We start from the raw sequence: 6,000 nt of genomic DNA, 5'->3' as shown, positions 1-6,000 counted from the left end.
ATTCTTCGAGACCCCATGGACTGCCGCAGATATTAAATGGGAAGGGAAAGAAAGTGAGGGATTAATCATGATTATCAGCCTTTTGTCAAGAAAAAACTGTAAGGAGTCTGTGGGGTTATGAAGTCAGGCAAATTGGGGCAGAGAAAGATCTCTTCTTCTGAGTTGTTGGCACACTTCAATGTTACTCACAAGTTCCAGGCAGAATATTTGGGAGACCCAACAAAGTGATGTTTAAATATGAGACCAAAAATCCATTAATTGCTTATAAAAGATGAAGTCATTTTCATTTTTTATTTACTTACATTGTAATACTGTAAGAATTTCTAAGGGTGTTATTCATTTCAAAAATTTTCATTTAAAGATAAAATTAATATTCTAACAGACATATTCTTGAAGAATACTATTATCAGAACTAGAGGAAAGTAAAAACAAAATGATATTATTTGAATAATATTTTGTAAATATTATGCAAATGAAATTTCTGTAGATGCCTTTGATTATTAACTTTTTCTCTTCTCATTTTCTGCCCTTATATTTATAACATGAACCACTGATGGGATTGAGTTTGTTGTTGTTTAGTTGCTAAGTTGTACCTGACTCTTTGCAACCCCATGGACTAGAGCCTCCAGGCTCCTCTGTCTGTGGGATTTCCCAGGCAAGAATACTGGGGCAGGTTGCCTTTTCCTTCTTCAGGGGGTCTTCCTGACCCAGAGATAAAACCCACATCTCCTGAATTGGCATGTTGTTTCTTTACCTCTGAGTCACCAGGGAAGCCCTGGGAATGAGTTCAATGGAACTGGAAGTCCCAGGAAAAACATACTGAGAGAAAATAAGATTTATGGGTATGTACATCATTGTTTCTAGTTTATTTCACATGTTAGTCAATAGAATCTGTTGTCATTATAAGGTATATAAATAGTTAAAGTAATTTAGATTCAAAGATGTTTTAGGATCTTGTCTTAGTTTACTAGGGCTGCCATCACAAAATACCACAGACAGAACATTATTCTCTCATGTTCTGGAGGCTAGGAGTTAAGATCAAGTTGGTTTTTCTTGAGAAGTCCGTCCTTGGCTTTGAGATGACAGCCTTCTCACTGGGCTCTCTCATGGCTTTCTTTCTGTGTAGATACAGAATTAAGACTCCAACAGAAAAGTGTAGGAGGACAAAATTAAGTTCATAACACTCAAATGGCTATTAAACAATAAAACTGGGATTTTCCTTCTCCCAGATCCACAATGCAAGTTGTTCACATGTAGTGTTTGATGTCAGACTGAGGCCTGAGACTAGAGATAGAGGTAGGAGCATACAGTGGGAAGGGAGCAGGGGTCACTTGAAGAGTCTTATGTAATGGAGATATATAAATGCTGATACTTAAATTATTGCTTACTTTTCTTGGAGTCAAATTACCTGTAGGCCATTTAAAAATTTGTTTTTTGAATTAATATTTCATTTTTATTGAAGTATAGTTGATTTACAATGTTGTGTTAATTTCAGGTGTACAGCAAAGTTTATATATATATATATATATATCTCTGGGCTTCCCTGGTAGCTCCTCAGTAAAGAATCTGTCTGCCAGTGCAGGAGGTGAGGGTTCAAGCCCTGGGTGGGGAAAGTGCCCTGGAGATGGAAATGGCAAACTGATCCAATATTCTTGCCTGGGAAATCCCATGGACAGAGGAGCTTGGAGGACTGCAGTCCATGGGTTTATAAAGAATCGGACATGACTTAGCAACTAAACACACATACACACACACACACACACACACATCTCTATTTTTTTCAGATTCTTTTCTCTTAGAGGATATTGCAAAATATTGAGTATAATTCCTGGTGCTATACTGTAGGTCTTTGTCAGTTTTATATTTTATATATAGTATTGTGTACATTTTAATCCCAAACTCCTAATTTATTCCCCTTGCTTTACCCCTTTGATAACCATAAATTTGTTTTCCATGTTTTTTGGTTTGTTTTGTTTTGTATGTAAGTTTGTTTGTATCTCTTTTTATTTTTAAGGATCAACATATACACAATACCATACGATGCTTGTCTTTCTCTGTCTTACTTCACTTCGTATGATAATGTCTAAGTCCATCTATGTTGCTGCAAGTGGCATTATTTCATTCTTTTTTATGACTGAATAATATACCCTTGTATACATGTCCCACCTCTTCTTTATCCATTCCTCTTTTGATGGACATTTAGGTTGCTTCCGTGTCTCAGTTGTTGTAAAAGTGTTGCACTGAACATCGGGGTGCCTGTATCTTTGTAAATTATGGTTTCCTCTGGATGTATGCCCAGGAGAGGTATTGCTGGGTCATATTGTAGCTCTATTTTTAGATTTTTAAGAACCTCCTTACTGTTCTCCATGCTGGTTGTAGCAGTTTACATTCCCACCAACAGTTTAGAAGGGTTCTCTTTTCTCCACACCCTTTCCAGCCTTTATTATTTGTACATTTTTGGATAATGATTGGACTGGTGTGAAGTGGTATCTCACTATAGTTTTGATTTTCATTTCTCTAATAATTAGAAATGTTGGGCATCTTTTCATGTGTCTGTTGGCCATCTGTATGTCTGCTTCAGAGAAATGTGCATTTATTTTTTTTTTTCTCTAATTTTATTTTATTTTTAAACTTTACATAATTGTATTAGTTTTGCCAAATATCAAAATGAATCCGCCACAGGTATACATGTGCTCCCCATCCCGAACCCTCCTCCCTCCTCCCTCCCCATACCATCCCTCTGGGCCGTCCCAGTGCACCAGCCCCCAGCATCCAGCATCATGCATCGAACCTGGACTGGCAACTCGTTTCCTACATGATATTTTACATGTTTCATTGCCATTCTCCCAAATCTTCCCACCCTCTCCCTCTCCCACAGAGTCCATAAGACTGTTCTATACATCAGTGTCTCTTTTGCTGTCTCGTACACCTGGTTATTGTTACCATCTTTCTAAATTCCATATATATGCGTTAGTATACTGTATTTATGTTTTTCCTTCTGGCTTACTTCACTCTGTATAATAGGCTACAGTTTCATCCACCTAATTAGAACTGATTCAAATGTATTCTTTTTAATGGCTGAGTAATACTCCATTGTGTATATGAGAAATGTGCATTTAGATCTTCTGCCCATTTTTGGATTTGGTTGTTGTTTTTATTTTTATTTTTTATATTAAACTTCATAAGCTGTTTTTATATTTTAGAGATTAATCCCTGGAGGTTAATCACATCATTCACAAACATTTTCCCCTGTTCTGTAGGTTGTCATTTCTTTGTTTTTGGTTTCCTTTGCTGAGCAGAACTTTTTAAGTTTAACTATGTCCCATTTGTTTATTTCCATTACTCTAGGAGTCAAATTCATAAAGATATTGCCGTGATTTATATCAGAGGTTCTATGTATGTTTTCCTCCAGTTTTGTAGTATCCAGTTTTATATTTAGGCCTTTAATTCCTTTTGAGTTTATTTGTATGTGTGTGTGTGTTGTTAGAAAATGTTTTAATTTCATTCTTTTACATGTAGTTATCTAGCTTCCCAGCATCATTTATTGAAGAGACTGTTTTTGTTCATTGTATATTCTTAACTCCTTTGTTGTAGATCAATTAACTCAATGTGCATGTGTTTATTTTTGGGCTCTCTATCTTATTCCATTGGTCTGTATTTTCATTTCTGTACCTGTGTGTCATTTTTAAATTAACATATAAATGCTTCTTGTAAAATCCCGAGTTAGTCTTCTGGGAAAAGGCAAAATATGGCAGTAGTGTAAAAGACTGCAAAATTGACCATCATCATCAAGCTATAGCAATGTTGTACTTCTCTTCAGTCATAAATATAAATCTTAAATATTTAGAGCAAACTTAAAAATTTGTGAGAGAATAAATGTTTACAAAAAATGCAAACTGTGCATTGGGACCTCTGGTATTCCAAACTTTCTTTTCTTTGTACATATTCATGATCCTATTTCTTATATCTATAAACACTGGATTCATTTTTCTGCTTTAACTTTTAAATAAAATGTGAAACTATTGACACTAAAGAGTATGAGATAAACACTGGCCTAAAAAAAAAAAAAAAAAAAGCTGATTGTGCATGTGTGTGCATGTGTGTATTTCTGTGTTGAGTTAAACGATGCTTTCATTAGATGAAATGAGATCCAAAGAAAAAATTTGGTTTTATCCAGTAGATAAAATTAGGTACTTTGAGAGACAGGAGGCCTTTACTAAGTTGCTGATAGTATGGCAAGTGAACAATAACTTTTAATGCCTGCATTCAGTGGTCTTTTCCTCTTCAGGAGATATAAACACAGATTTAGATGTAGATAGAGAAATGGTGAGATATACATGAATATTCTGACCTATCATAAGATGTACAAACCCACAGCAAACATTATCCTCAATGGTGAAAAATTGAAAGCGTTTCCTCTCAAGTCAGGAAAAAGACAAGGGTGCCCACTTTCACCATTACTATTCAACATAGTTTTGGAAGTTTTGGCCACAGCAATCAGAGCAGAAAAAGAAATAAAAGGAATCCAAATCGGAAAAGAAGAAGTAAAACTCTCACTATTTGCAGATGACATGATTCTCTACATAGAAAACCCTAAAGACTCCATCAGAAAATTACTAGAACTAATCAATGATTATAGTAAAGTTGCAGGATATAAAATCAACACACAGAAATCCCTTGCATTCCTATACACTAATAATGAGAAAACTGAAAGAGAAATTAAGGAAACAATTCCATTCACCATTGCAACGAAAAGAATGAAATACTTAGGAATATATCTACCTAAAGAAACTAAAGACCTATATATAGAAAACTATAAAACACTGGTGAAAGAAATCAAAGAGGACACTAATAGATGGAGAAATATATCATGTTCATGGATTGGAAGAATCAATATAGTGAAAATGAGTATACTACCCAAAGCAATTTATAGATTCAATGCAATCCCTATCAAGCTACCAACAGTATTCTTCACAGAGCTAAAACAAATAATTTCACAATTTGTATGGAAATACAAAAAACCTCGAATAGCCAAAGTTATATTGAGAAAGAAGAATGGAACTGGAGGAATCAACCTACCTGACTTCAGGCACTACTACAAAGCCACAGTTATCAAGACAGTATGGTACTGGCACAAAGACAGAAATATAGATCAATGGAACAAAATAGAAAGCCCAGAGATAAATCCATGCACATATGGACACCTTATTTTTGACAAAGGAGGCAAGAATATACAATGGATTGAAGACAATCTCTTTAACAAGTGGTGCTGGGAAATCTGGTCAACCACTTGTAAAAGAATGAAATGAGAACACTTTCTAACACCATATACAAAAATAAACTCAAAATGGATTAAAGATCTAAATGTAAGACCAGAAACTATAAAACTCCTAGAGGAGAACATAGGCAAAACACTCTCTGACATATATCACAGCAGGATCCTCTATGACCCACCTCCCAGAATACTGGAAATAAAAGCAAAAATAAACAAATGTGACCTAATTAAACTTAAAAGCTTCTGCACATCAATGGAAACTATAAGCAAGTTGAAAAGACAGGCTTCAGAATGGGAGAAAATAATAGCAAAAGAAGCAACAGACAAACAACTAATCTTAAAAATATACAAGCAACTCCTACAGCTCAACTCCAGAAAAATAAATGACCCAATCAAAAAATGGGCCAAAGATCTAAATAGACATTTCTCCAAAGAAGACATACAGATGGCTAACAAACCCATGAAAAGATGCTCAACATCACTCATTATCAGAGAAATGCAAATCAAAACCACTATGAGGTACCATTTCATGCCAGTCAGAATGCCTGTGATCCAAAAGTCTACAAGCAATAAATGCTGGAGAGGGTGTGGAGAAAAGGGAACCTTCTTACACTGTTGGTGGGAATGCAAACTAGTACAGCCACTATGGAGAACAGTGTGGAGATTCCTTAAAAAACTGGAAATAGAACTGCCTTATGATCCAGCAATCCCACTTCTGGGCATAC

The sequence above is a fragment of the Bos indicus genome, chromosome 16 (assembly GCF_029378745.1).
Source record: "Bos indicus isolate NIAB-ARS_2022 breed Sahiwal x Tharparkar chromosome 16, NIAB-ARS_B.indTharparkar_mat_pri_1.0, whole genome shotgun sequence".
Lineage (NCBI taxonomy): Eukaryota > Metazoa > Chordata > Mammalia > Artiodactyla > Bovidae > Bos > Bos indicus.
Note: the sequence above shows the minus strand (reverse complement) of the source record.